The sequence below is a fragment of the Ovis canadensis genome, chromosome 24 (genome assembly GCF_042477335.2).
Source record: "Ovis canadensis isolate MfBH-ARS-UI-01 breed Bighorn chromosome 24, ARS-UI_OviCan_v2, whole genome shotgun sequence".
NCBI lineage: Eukaryota > Metazoa > Chordata > Mammalia > Artiodactyla > Bovidae > Ovis > Ovis canadensis.
This window is the reverse complement of record NC_091268.1, coordinates 46,522,295-46,545,666: the sequence shown is the minus strand read 5'-3', so window position 1 is coordinate 46,545,666 and position 23,372 is coordinate 46,522,295. Positions and strand designations below refer to the sequence as shown.

Below are 23,372 nucleotides of genomic sequence, written 5' to 3'. Positions count from 1 at the left end.
TTTCGTTATATTTGAAAGTTTTCATAATAAAAAGATGAGAGGAGATTGAAATGACAATATTAGACTCTAAAATGAAAGAAAAATAATCTACAAATGGACAAGGAATGGCTGTAGAACCATCTCCACTGGCCTATGAATTTTCCTTTCTTACATCTACCATACGTACAATTTTAGAGTCGTGCACGTGAGCACGCTAAGTTGCTTCAGTCATGTCCAACTCTTTGCGACCCTATGGACTGTAGCCCGCCAGGCTCCTCTGTCCATGGAATTCTCCAGGCAAGAATACTGGAGTGGGTGCCATTTCCTTCTCCAGAGGATCTTCCTGACCCAGAGATGGAACCCACATCTCCTGCATTGCAGGCGGGATCTTTACCACTAGTGCCACTAGGAAGCCCTGGTAATTTTAGAATCACATAAGTGAAAAGAACTGCATTTAAACTAGAAGCCTTTTTAGATTTAAATATTGTTCAAGTGAATAAACTAGTATTTATGCAGATATATTTGAATGCTTTAAACCTTCTTTGTTATAGCAATACAAATTTAGATACTTTTATTAATATTATAGAAACCCATTTCCAAATAGCCTGACAAAAGTAGAGAAAAACACTACAAAGTTAATAATCTTATAACAACATATAATTTTCATGCTAAGACATACAGTCAATTCTCCTTTTCCTTGGTTGTTAAGTTCTATAATGTTGCCAGGAACACTAAATTAACAAATGTTGAATCATTACTCCTGGAGGAAATGTGGATATACGTATAGATACATATCTTACATGAATTATATTCTTAAATCCACTAAACAACACATTCTCTAGATTCTATTGTCCTTGTCCTTATTTTTCGAAGAGAAAATGAGTTTCAGAGTGTTAAATGTTTAGAGTGTTGAATGTTCAGAGTGTTAAAAAGGTTCAGAGTGTTAAGTCTGAGTCCATTCCACATACAAGTGCTAGAGTTGGGATTCAAACTCCTACCCAACTGGCCCCAGAGTGAGTTTCTTACGCTGCTCTGCACTGCCCCTACCCTCTCCATCATCTGGTCATCTCTCTGTGCATGCATGCTCCGTCTCTCAGTCATGTCCAGCTCTTTGCAACACCATGGACTATAGCCTGCCAAGCTCCATGAGATTCTGCAGGCAAGAATACTGGATTGGGTCACCATGGCCTCCACCTGGGGATCTTTCTGACCCAGGGACTGAACCTGTGTCTCCTATGTCTCCTGCACTGGCTGAAACAAGAAGGTAGAGAGTAGCCTTGCTTGACCTCTGCTAAGAAGTTGCCTGCTGGATGATTTTAAATTCTCACTGTTCCGTGCATGCCTGTGAATGACCAGAAAACACGGGAAATATCTATGTGAGGGTTATAAATAAATGTTAGCAAATTCACATAGAATCTGCAAACAATGCAGATCGATGGTAATTTACAACTGTGAAACTTTCTACTGAATTGTAATGGGCAGTACCCATGTTAAATTCATTTCTGTTTGTCTGACAGTGCTTACCCCAGTGAAGGTGGCTGGTATATCTTTGATAAATAATTGAATGAATAAATGTAAAGTTAGTATTCTAAACCCAATAGGTGGTGCTTCATCAGTAAGGTAACTCAGGACTAAGACAAGCAAGACCAGACAAAGATTACTTATAATTCTTCAATCATTTATATTTAAGATGAGCAAACAATTTGGGGAAAAGTTAAAGCTCAGGACACTGCCTCCAGACTTATGGGGGGAGGGTGGGCAAGAATGCACCTACAAAATAGATTGTATATCTATCAAAACAAGAACTCATTCGTTAAAAATAAGGACAAGATTTTCTCAATAGTGCTAAGTTCCCAGTCCACAGGCTTCCCAGGTGGCTGCTAGTGGTACAGAACCCACCTGCCAACGCAGAAGACATAAGAGACTTGGGTTAGATCCATGGGTGGGGAAGATCCCCTAGAGAAAGAACTGGCAACCCAGTGTTCTTGTCTAGAGAATGCCATGGACACAGGAGCCTGATGGGATACAATCCATGTGGTCACAAAAAGCGTCAAACACGACTTAGGGATTAAGCAATTCTCTATAGCCCTTGAGAAAGAACTAAAGGTCCTTGACTATGCTTAATGACTCATGACTCTCAGTCCACAAAAAAACAATAATAAACAGAATGCATCTTGTGACTGCAGTATATTAATATGAGTAAAGGCATAAAGTACAAACGTTTGTGCCAGCTCTTCGGTCCACAAACCTCATGATCAGTGAATGATCACATCCCTTCTTCCAAAGTCTGTTGGTGACTGGTCACTGTACAATCTGGATAACAATGAATAACAGTCTATGATTCAGATGACACGCAGACAGCAACATGTGCGCTGGTTTTGCTTCTTTATCTCCCAGGGATAAACCTGTGACACGTTATAAAAAGGGGTAAGTGGAAGCGGGAACTGGCTAAAAAAGATCACAGTGCAGCAGGAAACAAAAAGAGATACTTCCGGAGGTGGAACCTGATTCTAATGTTGCTGCTGCTGCTGAGTCGCTTCAGTCGTGTCCGACTCTGTGCGACCCCATAGACGGCAGCCCACCAGGCTCCCCCATCCCTGGGATTCTCCAGGCAAGAACACTGGAGTGGGTTGCCATTGCCTTCTCCAATGCATGAAAGTGAAAAGTGAAAGTGAAGTCGCTCAGTCGTGTCCGACTCTTAGTGACCCCATGGACTGCAGCCCACCAGGCTCCTCCATCCATGGGGTTTTCCAGGCAAGAGGACTGGAGTGGGGGACCGTCACCTTCTCCAGATTCTAATGTTACTGGAGTCGTAGAGGATCACGGGATGTGGACACTCCTGCAGTCACCTTAGTTTGTTGCAGCCAGAAGTTAGTGAAGGCAAATGTATTGACTTCAGTGAGGAAGGATTTTTGAAAAAGGAGCTATGTCCCAGAGGAAGTGATGCTTGCAAGGGACTTCACATGAAAGGCACACTCAGAGATATTTGATGATTTTGAAAGCACACAGAATGAAATGTTGAAAAGCTGATTCAGACTCAGAAAGGAGTATGACAGTTCACCAAAATGCTCACTGTGTATCATAAATTAAACAAAGAGAAGTCAATCACTATTCAGACTACTCTTGATAAATTTTTTACAAAGAAGTAAGATGTCTTTATGCTCAGTGTTTCAAATGCTTTCAATTACTTTACCAAAGAAACATCGTTTTTCTACTATGTTTTAATTTTCCTACACATTTGTAACTGACAGCAAGAATTTTCTTAATGTTTTGACAAAAAAATTAAAGATCGTTGAACACTCATAATTTTCCCATTGATTATTAAGATCATTCTGCACGGTTTAAGCTTCTGGGGTCAATTTATGGTTCCCACTATTATGAGAAGCATCTAGGATCATCTGTATGGCAATGATAAAACAATATTATTAAATAAGACTGGTAAGTTAGCAAAACAAAGTAACAATGAAGTAAAAATTATATTTATTTTACCTTTCCATGAAAAGAAAATGCACATTCCTATAAAACAAGCAACATACCAATGAAGTTCCAGAACTAAATTTTGTATGAGAATTGGACCTTTCTTAAACAAAAATTCATAGCTCTGACATTTTCAGTAAGAGGGAAAAAAATTTTTACCTGTTTACATTTGGAAAAGAGAGAAACTTATAATATCGGTCAGGGCTGTGAACAGAAGTGGGTAGAGGCTCAGAGCTGCCTCTGACAGTTAAAGCCTTGTGACACTCCAAGGTGTCTCCCTACCTAGGAAGTCAGAGCCTTGCTCTCCCAGCCAGGCCACCCCTCTTGGAGGCTGGGCTTCATTGCAATAGCCTTCTTCTGTAGCCTACATGGCATTTAACCAACCTAGGCAGCTAAGGTCAATCAGTGCTGGTCGATTTATTGTGAATTAATTTTTAGAAATATACACCCAACAGGGCTTCCCTGGTGGCTCAGTGGGAAAGATTCCACCTGCAGTGTAGGATATGCAGGTTCTATCCCTGGGTCAGGAAGACCCCCTGGAGGAGGAAACGGCAACTCACTCCAGTATTCTTGCCTGGAGAATCCCACGGGCAGAGGAGCCTGGCGGGCTACAGTCCATAGGGTCACACAGAGTTGGACACAACTGAAGCAGCTTAGCACGCACACACCCATACACACAATGACTTGAGATAAGGCTGTCACTCTATTCAAGCCCAGCCTACTCACTGTCCCGAGTTGCAGATCAGATCAGGATGCTGTCTTTAAAATCCCTGACACCTCATACTTTATATCATGGGGAAGGGCAACAAACAAGAGGGTCTTACAGACCCTGTAGAAGTCAGCTGACAACACAAAGGCTGAGGATGAAAAGCCCAGCTGCCAAAGGGGAGAGGGATGGGGGAGGGAAGGACTGGGTGTTTGGGATTAGCAGATGTAAACTTTTATATTCAGAATGGATAAACAACAAGGTCTTACTGTATAACACAGGGAACTATATTCAATACCCTGGGATAAACAATGGGAAACAATGCTTCAAAAAAAAAAGAATGTCTGTAGGGATATAACTGAGTCACTTTGCTATACAGCAGAGATTGGCACAACAGTGTAAATCAACTGCACTTCAATAAAAACAAATAAAAAATGTGAGAGTCCAGTTTATTTCCAAGTGCTTGTCTGCTGGGCACCTACTGCAGCAGGCACGATGCTGTGAGCCTGGGACACAGAGATGTGAGTAACTACCAGCCACGGAGCTCACCATGACCAGATGGACGTGTACGCGAATGAAAACCTGTGAAGCTCTGCAGGAGCTTGACGAGGAGGTCATCCTCCTACCAGGGATGTAAGGAAAAGCTACAGGGAAGATGAGGCAGCTCCAGGCCCACCGCAAGGGCAGAGGTGCCCATCAGGTGGAGCCTCAGAAGCAGGGCACAGATGCTGGAGGAAGGTGAGGGCAGTTCTGGGCAGCTGGCTCCATATGCAGGTGGAGCACAGGCCTGGTAGGAATGGCTGCAAATGGCCACTCCAAGGCAGGTAGCCATGGTCATTCCTGAAAATCTACTTTCTTCTCAGTCAAGGGAGATGCTTTAGATCCCTCAAGTAGAGCTGAAGGTTGGCCTTAGCTAATGATCACTGCACCCAAGCTTTGCTCAAGAGAGAGAATCATGGGAGAGAGGACAGGATTAGAAGGCCTAAGCCTGGATACAATAAAGACCATGTGTGTTTTTTCTGCTGCTCTGCCCCCCCCAGGAGGCCACGCAGCTCCTAATAGATGGTTGGCAGCCCATCAAGGCATGTAGACTTAGCCCCAGTACCCTTCAAAAGAGCCTTTGGTTGTGCAAGGGAAAATCTAAATGGAAGGGGCAGAAACAAAGAGTTTAAATCTCTCTTCCTTATTGAAAGGCGTCTTCTTTGATGAAGGCATTTTGGCTAAGTTTTTTCCATTATATATTTTTCCTGTTGAGAGACTTAAAGTTTTCACTTGGCAGGCTCAAAGAGTTTTACTGGGGGCTGAGGCAGCTGCAAAAGATATTACCAGGTCTTTGCTCTAAGGAGGATTGGGCCTCCATGAAATAACATTCAGCCAAAACCGAGGAAAAATATAGCTTTTAAGGGACTTCCTGTGGCGAGAGCTAGCCAATAAATTTTAGGAACAGCAATATCTGGTGTCCATTTTTAACTTGTTTCCTGCCCCAAGCTGTCATTTCCCACTATTCCTCAACCTAGATTCTCTAGAGAAGTCAGTGTGGGTGGGTGGGGCTGGGGGCTTGAAGGTGGGGTGCCTCTATTCATGTTTGATGTGAAATAGTAAGGAAGGCATCAAGGCACAGACATCCAGAAAATAAAACACTTCAAAGAAAAGCTATGACAAACCTAGACAGCATATTAAAAAGCAGAGACATCACTTTGCTGATAAAAGTCCATATAGTCAAAGCTATGGCTTTTCCAGTAGTCATCTATGGATATGAGGGATGGTCCATAAAAAAACGCTGACAGCCAAGGAATTGAAGCTTTCAAACTGTGGTGCTGGAGAAGACTCTTGAGAGACCCTTGGATAGCAAGGAGATCAAACAAGGCCATCCTGAAGGATATCAACCCTGAATATTCAATGAAAGCACTGATGCTGAAACTCCAATACTTTGGCCACTTGATGCAAAGAGCCAACTCCAATATTAGGCCACCCCACAGGAAAAGACCCTGATGCTGGGAAAGATTGAGGGCAGGAGGAGAAGTGGGTGACAGAGGATGAGATGGTTGGATGGCATCACTGACTCAATGGACATGAGTCTGAGCAAACTCTGGGAGACAGTGAAGGACAGGGAAGCCTGGCGTGCTACAGTCTGACTCTGCAAAGAGTCAGACATGACTTAGCAAGTGAACAACACAGACAACCAGAGAGTTCCGGAATATGGGGCCGTTGGAACTACTTAAAACATGCCGAAAGAGGAGTGGGAGAAACTCCAGACTTAGACCCATGAAGCAGGACAGAGCCTCTAGTTATACAAGCTGGTTAATAAAGGAAGGCTGGCGGGCCAGACACTCAGGTTACTTGCTCTGCTCCCTCCAGAAGGCTTCCCAGCTTTTAGATCATTGTGGGAGGCAGCAGCCACGTTTCAATTGAGCCTCTATGCTGGTTCTGTGAATCTACCTACGTGTAGGTCTTACCAGACTCACACCAGCTTTGCTGCTGCTTAAATATCCTACCTGCCACCTGCCAAGACCAACTGCCTCTTTCCTGAATGCTCGGCACAGTCAGCCCAATCCCCGGCTACAGGCAGCAAAAGCAACAATTGTTCTCAGCTCTTGGCTCCAGTAAGATCTCACTAATTGGTCTCACCACCAAAACACAGGTCATCCCAAATTGAGAGAGTAGTACTGGGGTGGGTGGGTGGGTGTGGATGTGGGTGTGGGTGTTGGTGTGTATGTGTGTGTGTGTGTGTGTACTACCATGTGCAAAAGAGATAGCTAGTGGGAAGCTGCTATATAGCACAGGTCAGCTGGGTGCTCTGTGATGACCACAAGAGTGGGATGAAGAGGTGGGAGGGAGGCTCAAGAGGGAGGGAATGTGTGTGCACAATATAGCTAACTCACTTCATGGTCCAACAGAAACTAACACAGCATTCTAAAAGCAATTATACTCCAATAAAAACAAAATAAAATGAAAGAATCCAGGTACAAAAGTAAAATAATACATCACCCTTATGGAGGCAACATCTCTGAAAATCCTAGCAGGTTGCTCTCTTTTCTCATTCCCTTGAGAAATCACTGATCCTCTGCGTTCAACCAATTGTCTTCTCCATGAGGAAGTTTGTTACCAAGAAGAAAAGGAAATGATCTTGATAGAGAAACCCTTTAAAGAGCATGGCAATCCAAAAAGGAAGGTCCATTCACTCATTTAACAAAGATTCCTGAGCTATGTGCTAAGTGTAGGGAACACGATATGGAGTTGTTGTTGTTGTTTTAATTAGATACACAGAATATAGTCGCTGTTCTCTGGAGCTCAGTCTTATCCAAGACACCCTGTGGTTGATTTGAGCACAAACCACAGGTGGGGCTATGAAAGAAAGGAACTCATTTCTTTGAGAGCTTTTTTAAAAATGTATTTATTTTTAACTGGATGATAATTACTTTACAAAATTGTGTTGGTTTCTGCCATACATCAACATGAATCAGCCGACGGTATATGTATGTCCCCTCCCTCTTGAACCTCCCTCCCACCTCCTACCCCTTCCCAACCCTCTAGGTTTTAGAAGAGGTGGCTGAGCCTACACAGCCAAAGTGTGAAATCTGGCAATAAGCCACCAATAGTTAATTAGGCAAAGGGGCAGCGATGGGAAAGCAATGTGGCTGGGGGAGGCCGGCAGGTGCACATGGATCAAGGGAACAGAGCAAATCCTAGGAGCTGAAAGGACCCCTTCAGAGTGGGATAAGCACAGAGTGAGGCAAGCTCATGCTCAGCTACTGCAGAGCCCCATACAGGAGAAGAGGCCACTCCTAGTCCCACTCCAAAAGCAGCTCCAGAAGGGGGCCCAGCTCCCAGCACTCAAGACCTTATGGAATCCCCACCCCCTGAATCTCAGTAGGACCTGCATTACTGCAGCCAGCGCGGCTGGTAGGAGTCCAAAGTGGTCGCCACACAGTTTGGGAAAAAGAAACTAGAGACAGAATTAAAGTTTTAAGGATGGGACCAGGGAACTCAAGACCTCTTGGATCAAGAGCCCTATTCCTCAGAGCCACATCACTTCTATTTAGTGTCTTGGCAAGCAGAAAGTATCTGTTGTGTTACGAGAAAGTCAGTCTCCTGTGTCCCCGGTCACGTCTCCCATTTTACTGATTACTTTAAACTATCTTTGTTATTTGCTTGTACAAGGGCTAACACCTAGCTGGAGGTCATAGACCCTCATATACCTTGGGAAAACATCTTAGCATGCGCACAAGCAGTGTTCTGAACTTGTGCAGACCCAGCATTCCAAGGTCCACACTATGTTTCTCCTTAGCTTAGCAGGGCATGACAACCCCAACTGATCAACCCGATGTACTTTTATTTGGGTTATGCTGTATTGCTATATTTGCTTTTATTCTTTTCCCACGGTGATTTTCTCATGACTTGGGGCAACAGGCGGCTGACTACTAACCCCTGCACTGCATCTTAATTTTGACCAACAGACTGTGGTAAAAGTGACTCTGCTGACTTCTGAGGCAGGGTCATAAGAAGCTTTATGTCTTCCATCTGGCGATCTTGGAAAGCTGGCACTGCCTTAAAACCGCCATGCCATGAGAAAGCCCAAGTTAACCACACAGAGAGACCACGTGAAAACAGAAAGACGCCCAGCCAGCACTTGGCCCGGGAACCCAGCTGAGGACCAGACACATGAGTGAAGACCTCATGTTAGACATTCATCCCAGCTGAACCTCCAGAAGACTCCAGCCCCACCCAATGACTGACTGCAACTGAGTGAGAACCACCCAGCTGAGCCCAGTCCATCCACAGAACTGAAAGAGTGGAATAAGCTGTGGTTTTAAGTCACTAACTATTGAGGTGGCTTGTTCTGCAGAAATGGAAAAATCTGTGCCTGGACATTGGTGCTGCCAAATAAACAAGACAAACAAATAAAAAGATTAGATAAAACAAAGCACAAGACCTGAAAATGTGGCGCTTCCCTCATGGTCCACTGGCTAAGATTCCTTGCTCCCAGTGCAGGGGGCCCAGGTTCAATCCCTGGTTGGGGAACTAGATTCCACATGCCACAGCTAAGAGTCTGCACACCCCGACTAAAGATCTCACATGCCTCAACTAAGATCAAAGATCCTGTGTGCTGCAATTAAGATCAGGTACAGACAGATAAATAAATATTTTTTTAAAAATAATAACACTGAATTCTCAGTTTACACAATTGGAAAGACATTTAGTTACATTTATTAAAAAAAAAAAAAGAAAGTTTTCCATTGGACCAACAGAGTTGTGCATTTCACGTCCTGAGTAGCTAGTGCTGCCCAGACAGGCTTAAGGGAACCGCTTCTGCTGGACAGAAGTCAGCTCCTGTCTACCTGTTGAATTTCTACAGTCTCTAATTTGCATCATGTGCTATCCTGACGGACACTGATAGTTCAGTGTGTCCTTCTGGGCATAGTGCTGTAAAACTGTAACCGAGTTGATTAATAAGGTGTCTCTATTTCCCCTCTTTCATTCTCTGCCATTTACAAGAAAACAGCGAAAGTGGGTGGCAAAATATAGCCCTGTCAGAATCCTGCCTTAACAGAAATAAAGAAAAATGTGAAACTGTCAAATCTCAAGTGTTCTATATCCAGGGGAACATTATTGCATTCTCTCTGGAATCCCTCAACATCCCATAATGCTCCTATCAGTGAGGGGAAAAAAAAAAAGCAACACCATGATGTGCAGATGCTTCTTCTGGGTTTATTTTCATCTGGTTTGGGGATGACCAGGGTGATTTTTGAATTCCAATAAGACAGTTACACATAGTATTCCTGCCTTCCCAATTGGGCAGAAATATATTTTATTCACTATACCAGCCAGATTAAAATGCCCAGGAAGGGACTTCCTTGGTGGTCCAGTGGCTAAGACTCCGAACTTCCAATGCAGGGGGCCTGGGTTCAGTCTCTTGTCAGGGAACTGAATACCACATGCTGCCAGGAAGAGTTCACTTGCTGCAACTAAAGATCCCACATGGGGCAACAAAGACTGAAAATCCCACATGCCACAACCAAGACCCAGCACAGTCAAATAAACACATAATTTAAAAAATAATAAAACAGAATGCCCAGGAAGTTTCACCTTGATCTGGGGAAGTCTAGTATTATTGGTAGAGATGGTGGATGTCATCTAATCTAGCTAACGACCCTAGACATTTATTTCTCCACTCAAAAATATTTCCTTCCCTGTCTCCTATGAGCCAGGTTCTGTGCTTTCCCAGTCCATCTGTCTCCTCTGTGGTGGATAGCTGTGGTCTAAGCCTGAAGAGTTTCATTTACTTGGGAGTTCTGATGGAGCTAGCTCTGAGCCCAGGTTCGGGCCATGATGGGCTGTGTTTTCCTATCACTCAGATTTCCAGAGCGGTGCTGGCACCTCTCCCTCAGGATGACTGGTTATTCAGTTCTCTCTTCAGTTCCAAGAAGCACTGCCTGTCCTTTCCATAAACTCCTTCTATTTTGTTTAAATAAGCTGGAGTTGGTTTTTATTGCTTCCAACTGAGGAACGCCACCTGATCCATTCCTTCTTACACATCAGCAGGCAAGGAATTTTACTTTCCTCAAGACTTCTCTCCAGCTTCAAATAAAACAGAAAGCCCTGCTTTGTGTCAGTCTTAAAGCTTTCGTATTTTAATGTCTCTTGGATGCAGTGGAAGCAGTAACTTTTGATCATATTACCTTGAGAAGTTGCTTTGTGCCAGACATAATGGGAAAGTCCAGACCGCAAAGGCACAGCTCTCAAAGCTGTGGTGAGACATCTCATCCACCTTACTAGACTGTAAGCAACTTTCTGTGAGATATTGTGGTGTGTTTGTTTTTGTATCCTCAAAACTTCCTAGGCATCAGCATGTGAAAGCAACCCAGATGTCCACTGACAGAGGAATGGATTAAAACAAGATGTGGCACCTATCTACAACGGAATATTAATCAGCCATAAAAAAAGGAATGAAATTGTGCCATTTGCAGAGACATGAATGGACCTAGAGACTGTCATACAGAGTGAAGTAGGTCAGAGAGAGAAAGATATGTATCATATATTTAATGAATATATGTGAAATCTAGAAAAATGGTACAGACAAACCTATTTGCAAAGCAGAAACAGACACACAGACACAGAGAACAAAGGTATGAACACCAAGGGGGGAATGCAAATGGGATGAAATGGGAGACTGGGATTGCCATATATACACTGCTGCTGCTGCTGCTAAGTCGCTTCAGTCGTGTCCGACTCTGCGACCCCATAGACAGCAGCCCACCAGGCTCCCCCGTCCCTGGGATTCTCCAGGCAAGAACACTGGAGTGGGTTGCCATTTCCTTCTCCAATGCATGAAAGTGAAAAGTGAAACTGAAGTCGTTCAGTCGTGTCCGACTCTTCAAGACCCCATGGACTGCAGCCTGCCAGGCTCCTCTGTCCGTGGGAGGGATACATGCACTACTACCTATAAAACAGATAACCAATGAGAACCTACTGTCTAGCACAGGGAACTCTACTCAGTGCTCTGTGATGACCTAAATGTGAAGGAAATTCAAAAATAGAGGTGATATATGTATACCTATCTTCCTACATGGTGCAGTGGTAAAAGAATCCACCTACCAATTGCATCTCTCTTGCAGGAGATGCAAGAGACGTGGGTTCAATCCCTAGGACGGGAGATCCCCTAGGGGAGGAAATACATACAGCTGACTCAGTTTGCTATACAGTGGAGGCTAACACCAGAGAAGGCCATGGAACCCCACTCCAGTGCCCTTGCCTGGAAAATCCCATGGAGCCTGGTGGGCTGCAGTCCATGGGGCCGTACAGAGTCGGACACAACTGAGCGACTTCACTTTCACTTTTCACTTTCATGCATTGGAGAAGGAAGTGTCAACCTACTCCAGCATTCTTGCCTGGAGAATCCCAGGGACGGGGAAGCCTGGTGGGCTGCCATCTATGGGATTGCACAGTCGGACATGACTGAACCAACTTAGCAGCAACAGCAGCAGCAACTAATACAACACTGTACAGCAACTATACTGCAATTTTTAAAAGTGTTTAATTCCTGGGCATATGTGCTTTAAGAACAGTAGACATGGTTTTCAAGACTCAGTAGAATATATAAGACCCCTGGATGGATGGGAGTCTTGGAAATAGAAGACAGTGTCTCTGGAGATTGGAGAGGATTTAAGAACTAAACCCTTGGGAACAATGACATTTAAGAAGAAGAAAGAGGTAGAAAGAAAAGCCAGTAATAAAAGCAAAGGAAGCAACCAGAGATGCAAGAACGAAGTCTGTTAACACGGAAGCCAGAGGAGACTAGAGTTTTGAAAACTGGACAACAGTCAACAGTACCAAATGCTGCAGAGAGTTTAAGCCAACTGAATACCAAGGAAAACTCAAAGGTTTAGGCAACAATCATCACGGATGATTCAAAGGTCATTCCCAGCAGAGCAATGGCAACCAAAGCCAGGTTGTACTGGTTGGGGAGCCAGCTCAGGGCATGACTCTTTACTGTGGTGATAAAAGATGAAAAGAAAGAATGAGCCATAGTCTGGGACAAAAGTAAGATGCAAAGTGTCTGCTCTTTGTAAAAAAAAAATAATAAGAAGAAGAAAAAATCATAAAATGAGTAATTATTTTTAAAATGAAACATCCAAGCTGATGCTTAGTTCTCTGACTACCACTACACCCCAAATCTCTTGGACTGCAAGGAGATCAAACCATTCAATTCTAAAGGAAATCAACCCTAAATATTTATTGGAAGGACTGATGCTGAAGCTGAAACTCCAATAAATACTTTGGCCACCTGATGCAAATAACTGACCATTGGAAAAAACCCTGATGCTGGGAAAGACTGAAGGCAGGAGGAGAAGGGGGCGACAGAGGATGAGATGGTTGGATGGCATCACAGACGCGGTGGACATGAGTTTGAGCAGGCTCCGGGAGCTGGTGAAGGACAGGGAAGCCTGGCATGCTGCAGTCCATGGGGGCGCAAAGAGTCAGACACAACTGAGCGATCAAACTGAACACCCCAAATGCCGTTTTAAAATAATAAAAATAATTGGTGACATTATTTTGTGTAGAACTTTGTGGTTTACAATACATGAGTCCATGCCCTCTCTCTGGTGCTTAACCAAAACTGATTTACTCAAAACCCCAAACCAAGAATAGTCTTATATTTACTCTGAGATGAACTAAGACTCTAAAACCCTTCCTTTGATCAGGGACTGAGAGCACTTGAAAAGAATACTGTGGTAATCCTCCCACTCTCCAGCTCTTAAAAAAAAAAAAAAAAAAAGTAAGAAGCACTGATGCAAATACAAGTGCCTTTTGTGTGTATGTGTGTGCTTTGAACTAAAAATCACCCAATAACACAGGAGCAGGAAAAGTGCCCATGTGAAGGTTTTCTCTGATGAAGACAAAGACCAAAAAACCACTTCCTAACATGGTCAGTGGGTCTGATAAAGAAAAGTCAAAGTCCTTTTCATGGTAGCTGGATGCCAAAACTTTTATCCCTGTAATAATGCATTTTTTTCTAGGTGTAAGAGTTTCCTCCTAATGTTGGATGTGGAGAGCAAATGTGCTAAGTCGCTTCAGTTGTGCCTGACTTTGTGCGACCCTGTGGATTGTAGCCCACCAGGCTCCTCTGTCCATGGGATTCTCCAGGCAAGAATACTGGCATGGGTTGTTGTGCCCTCCTCCAGGGGATCTTCCCACTCCCAGGACTGAAACCATGTCTCTTACGTTTCCTGTATTAGCAGGCAGGTTCTTTACCACTAGCGCCACCTGGAAGAGCAGACATCCACAGGTAAATATGATTAAATGGCTCAGCGGATCCTTTCTATACTCCATCCTCCCTGCCCACTAACGAGCTAGCTTCTTGAGTGAAGGGACCTCTCCATCCAGTTCATACTGTATTCTCATGACACAGCACAGTGGCTGGCATGTCATAATTATCTAATTAATTAATTAATTAGTGCTTTAGCTGAGGCTCTTATCATCTCTTGCCTGAACAATTATGTTGCCTAAGAGTTGCCCCTGCTTTTATTCGCTTCCCTGGTATCAGTTATCCATTGCCATGTAGCAAACCCTCACAAAATAGAGTGTCCTAAAACAGCAGCAATCCTTTATTTCACCCTCGAGTGTGGAATTTTGGCAAGGCTCAGCAGGATGGGCCCTTCTCTGTTCCATGCGGCATTCAACAGAATGGGCTCAGCTGGGGCCTGGAAGATTGACTTCCAAGATGGCACACTCACAGGGTGCAGACTGTCAGCTGCGAGCTCAGCCATGTCAACTGAAGCCTGGAATTCCTCTCCTTGTGGACCTCTCTGTAGATGCTTGGGCATCCTCACGGTGTGATGGCTGAATTCCAAGAGCAAGTCTACCAAGAGAGCTAGGTGGAAGCTGCACTTCCCCCTATGATGTGACTCGGAAGACACACAGCATCATACGTCTGCCCAGATACTCCTCCACAATAGGAGTGTCAACCTCACATTATAGGAAGAGCATGTGGCCTGTCTGACATTGTTGCAGCTGTTTATACAATCTGCCACATTCTAAGCGTCTTGATCATGGCTTCTGGATTTGCTGAAACACAAAGCTGACTGTGGTACCTCTCAGCTTAAAAGCATCCAGCGGTCCCCTTTACTAAAAGGATAAATTCCCTACTCCTGGTAGAGGAACAGAGGAGCATGGAGGGTGTAGAAGGCTTCCATGGCCAGGGCCTGGTCCCTGAGTCCTTCCCAGTGTCCCTGCTCACCTGGTCCGCCAAGTCATGCTCTTCTGGCTATCTCAAAAAGATCATGTTATGTACCTGATCAAGGGCATCCTCACCCAGGAAGGGTGAGTGGTCATCCTCGCCCCTGCTCCTCTGCCACAATCTGGGTTAGGATACTTCTCTACATCATCCAGAGGAGCCTTCCATCGGACAATTTGAGGAACAATTTATTTTTCAGTTTGTCTTTGAAAATGACCTTCTGGGGAGAGCAAACCTATTTTATTTATATATATATATATGAACTTAGAACCTCACAACAATAATAGTTATCACTATATTAAAGGATAAAACTGTGACATACCAAGAATAAGTAACTGAATGTTACCATAAATGGCCAGGCTAAATTTTAATCTGCATCTTCCTGGTTCTAAAGCTCTCATTCCCCTCAGAAAGTGATCTATAAGGCTCTTAAATGTACCACTAGCACAAGTAATATAAAGAGATAAATGGTTTCTTCAGTTCTCAAAACTAGCAAAATAAATTTGAAAAATAAATGTAAAACCAGCATAAAAAACAGGCAATAATCATAAAACAAAGGGCTGTAAGCTTATGGCATCATGCTTTTGGAAAGTCTAGAGAAAAAGGACTAGGAATTAGTGCTTCTTACTAGGAATTAGTGCTTCTTATATGCACATCCCACCAAAAAGCAGAACAGAATAAAGATGGCCCATGGACACAATTCTAAAATATTTCATAAATACCTAGTAATTTCTAGAGAAGAAGGCTGAGGAGATGTGAGGCAGTCGGGGTAAAAGAGGTAGAAACGCTTCAAAAACAAGAGCCCTCCCCCACAATCTCAGTGTCTCACCTTCGCTTTTCCCTGGCTGGAAGGAAAGCTAGAGCGGGAATAGAGAATGATTATAATTGCTCAAAGCTAATTACCTCCAGCAATAACAGGGATTTAGCAATGCAGTAAAGAAAATAAATAAGACAAGATACCCTGAGGGAGGGAGAGACTTGGAAGGGAAGGAAACACAGAGAGACCCAGTTTTGCCTCCCTCTTCCTGCAGATCAAAACACTGTGGACAAAATCCTGAGTTTCACCTCTGTAGTTTCCAGCGGCTGGGAGCAAAGTCCATACAGTGACCAGAGACAAGTGGATGAACTTTGGAAAGAGAATCATTGGGACGAAAAGTCTGTTCAAGGTGAAGTTTTGGGACTCTGCTTGGAATTAGGAAAACAACCCAAAGCCCAGAGTGATCTCAATGATAACCCAAGAAAATACTTTTTAAAAACTAAGCTGCAGAAAAGAAAGCAGAAATTGGTCTACTTACCTTTTTTTTTTTTAATTTGAAACAGTAGGAAGGAAAGAATAATATTGTCTAACATACATCCAAACAAAAATTCCAAAAGAAGAAAAATATACTGAGTAGGAAGTATTAAAAGTGCTAAGGGGTAAAAATTTTCCAAAAACACTAAAAGATGTGAATCTTCAGATTCAGGAAACACAAGATATATAAAGCAGGGTACCTAGAAAGGATACTATGATGTATCCACAGTACATCATGGTACAACCACAGAAAACCAAAGGCAAAGAAAATCTCAAGTAGCCAAGGAGAAATGTTAAATCACATATAAAACAATGCCAATCAAACTGCCTCTTTATTTCCTTAACAGCAACTATGAAATCCAGAAAAGCATAGAATATTAACTTGAAAGTACTAAGAGACTGTCGTTTTTATTAATGCTTCACCACTAAGTGAGTCTAAGCACTTTCAAATATAGTCTTATGAAGACAGAAGGGGAAAGGTGGCCCAACAATAATAACTAAGGTGGAATTTTTTATTAGCTTGTCAAGGTGGAAACTTGGGAATGCATGTAAGAATTAAAGATTTTAAAATTTAAAAAAAAAATTTTTTTAAAAGACTGGAAAATAAATATTGAAATAATAGGATTTGCTGTTTCATACCCCCAAAATAAAGTGTTGCAAGAAAATACATCCAGATAAACTGTGATCCCATCTCAGAAGGAGTACTAAATTAAATACAAAGTTGAAGAAATACTGCATCTATGACCCACGGGTCTCACTAAAGGGCCAGCCAAATGATATACTTCAGGGAAAAGGAGATGACCTATAAAGGAAGTCTAAGGTTCAAGAAATAATGTTAGCCAAATACAGCAATAGGCATCACAGAAAAATCCAAGGCAGTTGTTGGCAAACTATAGACAGATCATGGGTCAAATTCAGCTCACAGTCTATTTTTGAAAATAAAACTTTATTAAAACACAGCTTCTCATTGTCTATGGCAGTTTCTACAAACAACAGCAGAACTGAATAACTGCAACAAAGACCTTAGAGCCTGGGTATCTAGCCCTTTACAGAAAAAGGTTGCTGACCCCTGGTTTAAAGCATTTGCAAAATAAAACAACAAAAATAATAGTTAATGGGTTAAATGAAAAAAATAGCAGAAAATATTGATATACAATAATATGTAAAACAGGGTAACTGATTGAATTTAAAGTGTTCTAAGTTCTACCATTATTATTTGGAGAAAAAAGATATTGTTTAACTTCGGATTTTATGTTTTTTAAGCATATTGCAATTTTAAGAATAGTGGAAGTTTCCACTCCAAAACAATAGAGGGGAAACATGAAATTTAAAAATGTCATCAATCCAAAACTAAACTAGAAAAAGAAAATGGCAAAGCAGAGAAAAGACAAATTGAACCGAAGAACTACGATTCCAAAAAGACATTTAGCCATATCAGTCATAAATGTATAGACTGACTAATATTTACCAGTAAATAGAGAATGTCAAACTGAGGTTAAAAAAAAAAAAGATATGCTAGTGTACAAAATGAATATTAAAAACACATAAAAATAACCGTTATAGCTTCCTGATATCAGATAAACTAGACTTTATGGCCAAAAAAAGTGCCTTTGTGAATAAAGAGGGTTGCATTGCAGTCAAGTGTTTGCCTCACCAGGAAGATACAGCAATTCTTTAATTGTTCATGATTAATAGCATAGTCTCATTTACAAGATAAAAATTATATAACTTTCAGAGAAATTGTCAAATCCATCAACACAGATTGTAAAATACATCTTTCCTAAGAATAAATAAAGTAATCAGAAAGCTATCAAAGGTTTAAACTACACAATTATCAAGCTTGACCTAATGAACATGTATCTGTGTCCTGGCATCAAACAATTATGGAAATCACATTCTATGCAACCACTTATAAAGCATTTATAAAAATTGACATCATTACAGGTCAGAGAGTTCTTAAAGGTTTTCATAGAGCCAATATCTAATAGACCACATTCAACCACATTGATCAAGTTAGAAATCAGCAATAAGATAACTAAGTCAAATGTGTTTGGACACTTTAGAAACACACTTTTAAAAGAACTTTTTTATTGTGTATATTTCCAAACATATATGTCATCAATCCTGTGTTTGTATCAACATTCAAACACACACTTTTAAAACCACTCATGGGTCAAAGAAATCATCATGAAAATATTTAAGTACTTGAGACTAAACCATAGTAAAGTCTTATACAACAAATTTCTTGGCACATACTAAAGCAAGGCTCGTAAGGTTAATTTATAATCTTAACTTATTAAAAATAAAGACTAAAAATTAAGGATCAAAGCATGTAATTTAAGAAGTTGGTGACAGAACACAGAATAAACTCAAAGGAAGTAGGAAGAAAATAATAAAAAAAATACTGGCTTAAATTAATGAAATCTAAAATAAAGATAAAATACAAAGGATCATCAAAGATTAAAGTAGGTTCTTTGAAAAGACTTAAAAAGTAAACTTTCTTAAACTGAAAATACTTAAGAAAAAGAGAACAAACACAGTATCATGATTGAAAAGGCATAACTGAAAAAAAAAACAGATTACAATAGACAATGAAACATGATATACACAATAAGAGAGCATTGTAAGCACCCTTATACTGATAAATTTGGAAACAGAATAAGCTGGCATTATCTTGAGGGAAAAAGTATATGAAAGTTACTCAGGAAGAAACAACAGACCTGAATGTTCCTAAAACAAATAAAGAGATTGAATCAGTACCTTATCTGATAAAAAAGAGCAAACTCAAAGAAACGCCCCCAAATAAGTAGGCTTTCAATTCTATAGGTTTTTTCTTCTTTTGCATTACTTACACTAAGGACGACAAAGAAGGCTGAGCACCAAAGAAAACATGCTTATGTACTGTGGTGCTGGAGAAGACTCTTGGACTGCAAGGAAATCAAACCAGTCAATCCTAAAAGAAATCAACCCTGAATATTCATTGGAAGGACTGATGCTGAAGCTGCAGCTCCAATACTTTGGCCACCTGATGCAAAGAGCCAACTCATTGGAAAAGACTCTGATGCTGGGAAAGATTGAGGGCAGGAGAAGGGGGTGACAGAAGATGAGATGGTTGGATGGCATCACCGACTCAATGGACATGAGCTTGAGCAAGCTCTGGGAGATAGTGAAGGACGGGGAAGCTTGGTGTGCTGCAGTTCATGGGGTCACAAAGAGTACAACTCAGTGATGGGACAACACTACTAAGGTTATCCATATCGTTTAAAGCCATGGTCTTTTGGCTACCAAGTGTTATACAAACTTGGAGATTCAGGGAAAACTATATAACCAGATACTCCAAACACTGAGAAAATACATCATAGAACTAAACTCAACATGTATGTTCTCCAAAACCACAGAGCAAGGCCTTGATATTTAAGGAGCTTCAAACAAATTCTTTATGAAGGTTGAGTTTCATGCTTAAGAACAGGTGAAGGGGATTAAGAAATACAAACTTTCAGCTGTAAGACAAATAAGCCACAGGGATAGGATGTACACGTAGGGAATATAGTCAATAACACTGTAACTGCTTGGAATGGTGACGGATGGTAGCTGGTCTTACTGCAGTGATCACTTCACGATGTATAAAAACACTGAGTCACTATGCTGTGCACCTGAAACTGATAAAATATTGTATGTTAATGGCAACTCGATTTTTAATTAAAAAGGCAGGTAATCTGTCACATTGTCCATGTTAGGAATTAAGATGTTCCATTCCGAGTTTTCCCTTGAAATCCTAAAGTGGATCTAAAAAGTGCTTGAAAGTTTTCCAGAGTGAACGTGCAATAGGTCCCAGGTTGCTCTGTTGATAGTTCTCTAAGCTGCAGATGTCAACTTTCCTTAGGTTAAATTTCCCCTCGACTGTTTCCCAGGGCTTTCATGGTGAGCTGCAATTCCCAACTCACTGTCCCTTCCCTCGGCTATTGGCTTTTTTCCTAGGAAACCTGGAAGAGTCAAGAGCAGGTGGCTTTGGACTGTCAGAACAGAAACTCACTTGAAGCTTGCATTAAGAGAGCAGGAAGCACCTGGTTCACACGCACGTGCGTGTGTACTCACACACACACACGACAGCTCTTCTGTCATACACAGCTGGAAAGAACGCTCCCCCAATTATCCAAAGGCACCTCTGGGTGCTGCTTCATCCTATAAGATCCAGCAGTTGAGGGGGGCAGACACAGAAAGAAGGAAAGGGAAGCCACAGAGCAGCGGACTTTTCCCACCTGACTCCACCCCCATCCACATTTAGCACAAGCTCATTACCATCATTTGCTTCTCCAGTGAATGCAATTAAACGCAACTCCATGTCTGATCCACTGGGAACCTGAAATGCTGCTTACAAATTACCTGCCTTCCTCGGCCATTACTGCGCCTGTTTAAGCCAGCATTGCACTAACAACCAGAAGGCAACTGCAGAAAAACACAGCTTGGAAGGGAGATGAACCTGAGTGTCCATTCTTTGTCCTGGTGGTCTCCCACCTCACAATTTAGGATGTGCTTCAGCAAAGTTTAACTTTAACCTACCGTTACCAAAGCTTTAATTAAAAACCCCATTCCCTTTGGACTCGCTATTTGTCCCAGATTCAGTTATGCCCTATCCCAGATCTACATAATTACCCTGCTTTCTGGCTGAGGTGACCCTGGAGCAAGGTCTCTGCTGCTGTCACTGCCAATACAGAGCCAGTGCCCACAGTGACAGCTGCCCCTGGTCCCCGATGTCAGCAGGGAGTACGCCCTGATGGCGTCTTACCTCACACGGGTGCCATGCACCTCCGCATCACAGTCACCACTCTGGGGTTTTCTCATAGCTCCTAACGTGCAAAATGCCTCAGGACCCGCAAGGCACTCACAAGTAACCTGGAAATGCAGGACAAATTTGGACCAATGGGAGATGGATGTCAACAAATAAATTCTCTCCCCACCCTTCCCTCTCTGCAACATGGAGGGGGTTGGCAGGGAGACGTTGCCTTGGGGTGAAGCTGGTAACAGCTGAAAATGCCTCCTCTATTTGCTCCCCTGCTTTCAGCCTCACGCTGGCCACCCTGGGATTACACTCCCCAATAAAGTGTTAGGTCTTACACCCTGACACCTCAGGCTCTGCTTTGCAGGGAACCTGGAATGAGACACCATTCTTTGCTGGTGGGAAGCTGCTGCATAGCTCAACTTGGCACTCTGTGATGACGTAGATGGGAAAAGAATCTACCTGCCAATGCAGGAGGTGAAAGGGGGTGGGGTGGTGCAGGGGTAGGGGTTTGATCCCTGGGTCAGGAAGATTTCCTGGAGTAGAAGTGGCCACCCACTCTGGTATTCTTCCCTGGAAAATTCTTTGGACAGAGGAATCTGGTGGGCTACAATCCGTGGGGCCACGAAAAGTCAGACACAACTGAGTGAGTGGGCAAACGCAACACACAGCTGACCTCCTTCATTTACAGCAGGAACAGCACAACGCTTTAAAGCAATTATACTCCAATTAAAAAATGCTTTAAAAAGGGTTATCTTTGTCTCTCCGGGCTCCCTCCTTCAGGAACTGGACTCCTACTGATTGGCCATGAACTCAAGCCAAAACTGACCGCTCACACACACTCCGGCTTGCGCCTTGACTAGTCCCCACACCCACACTAAATCCATCAAAGCATGAGCAGTGGATCATGCACAAAACAAAGGCTCACCTTCAACTTCCTGAAAGAAACTTTCTGCTGAAGTGTTTCACGCTATGTTTTTCATATACATAGTCAGAAAGCAAACACTGAAGAATCCTTCTTTCAAGCAAATGTTGGTTCAAAAATATGTGAGGCAAAAAAGAGGGAAGAGAATCATTACCCAAGATCAACTGTCATCACAAATTAAAGCATTTTAACATGCAAATATAAAAGCTTATTTTTAGGCAATTGAGCGGCTTCCTCAAATTTTATTGACAAGAAAAAATTAATCTAAAAAATCAGAATGTTTAGAAGTAGTTTCTCTAATCATACATGAGTGATGTAAAAAGGCGACATAACAGAAAATTTTCACTTTGCTAATCCATTAGGTATTATGTTACATTTCATGCTTCTGAATCATTAGATTTTTTTTAAAAAAAAAGCAAACGATATTACTGTTAGGATTTGACTTGCTACTGCTATGTTAAAATGAAACATTTTTACATGAAATGTTCATTTTTATGTTTCTTATGTTTAGGGTTTTAATTAGTAGAGGCAACAGGAGGATTTCATGTGGCCCAGGGGCTACTCTCTGCTATATCAAATTTTACCCCTTCATGACTGGAAGCCAGAAAACCTTGAAATGCCTGGCAGTCTTTTGATAAACCACATCTTGAGATGTGAGTTTTGCTATCTGAGCATTCCAGCCTTCTCCTAAATCTCTCTGTTACCATCTTCCTGTGAGGCTAAATGTACAGCACAAATATCAGTAGCAAAAGAACCACACACTTTACGTAAGCAGATGTACTCACTCATTGGCTATCTTCCCACTGAAGACACCTGTCTCGGCTGCAATTCCAGACTTTCCAGATTTCATTTGGCATATCAGGATTCACAAAGATAACCTGAAGGATTACAATTCAAGGAAGGTGCTGCCTCTTATTTGATTCTGAATAAGCAGGTAGATACAGATGCTTCTTTTATCATAGGGACAAAATAACACATTTACTGAGCACTGCTGTCAGGCACTGAGCTTACCACTTTGCATACAGTATCTCATCTGATAATGTGATAGTTAGGGCAACAGTAGCTATTGTAACAAATAAGGCCTCGAATCTCTTATCACGCTCTCTGGAGTCTCATCTTGCTGGCAGGCAAGGATAGAAGAGAGGAGAAAGGCACACCAAGTTCCGATTGACTTCTTGTCACTTGGTGAGACAGTGAGACCAGAAGTCAGTCCTCACCTAGAAGTAAGCTGCTTGGGAGGTGGTGGTGGCGGGGGGAGGGGGCAGTCAGCAAATGTAGAAACTGGCTGGAAAGCCGGTTCTCAGAGATAATCTATACTGCACAAAAGGGAGCACACTTTTTAGGGGTTTCTTTCCTGTCCTCACTACACACACACACGCACACACACGGCGTGCACCCAGATCCAATGAAGCAGGCAGCTTTTCCATTTGGCTAATGATGAAGTAGGCTAACAGAGGTTTTGCAAATTTCCTAAGGTGTAAT

General features: G+C 42.3%; 1 long non-coding RNA gene across 1 annotated transcript; it reads right to left on the bottom strand.

The window, feature by feature from the left end:
* Positions 1-17,115: 17,115 nt before the first annotated feature.
* Positions 17,116-23,372, bottom strand: LOC138428903 (uncharacterized). Its single transcript, XR_011252614.1, has 4 exons — positions 22,676-23,372; positions 21,894-21,980; positions 20,975-21,081; positions 17,116-19,847 (listed from the first exon to the last, which is right to left on the bottom strand). It is a non-coding gene; the product is annotated as an uncharacterized lncRNA (long non-coding RNA).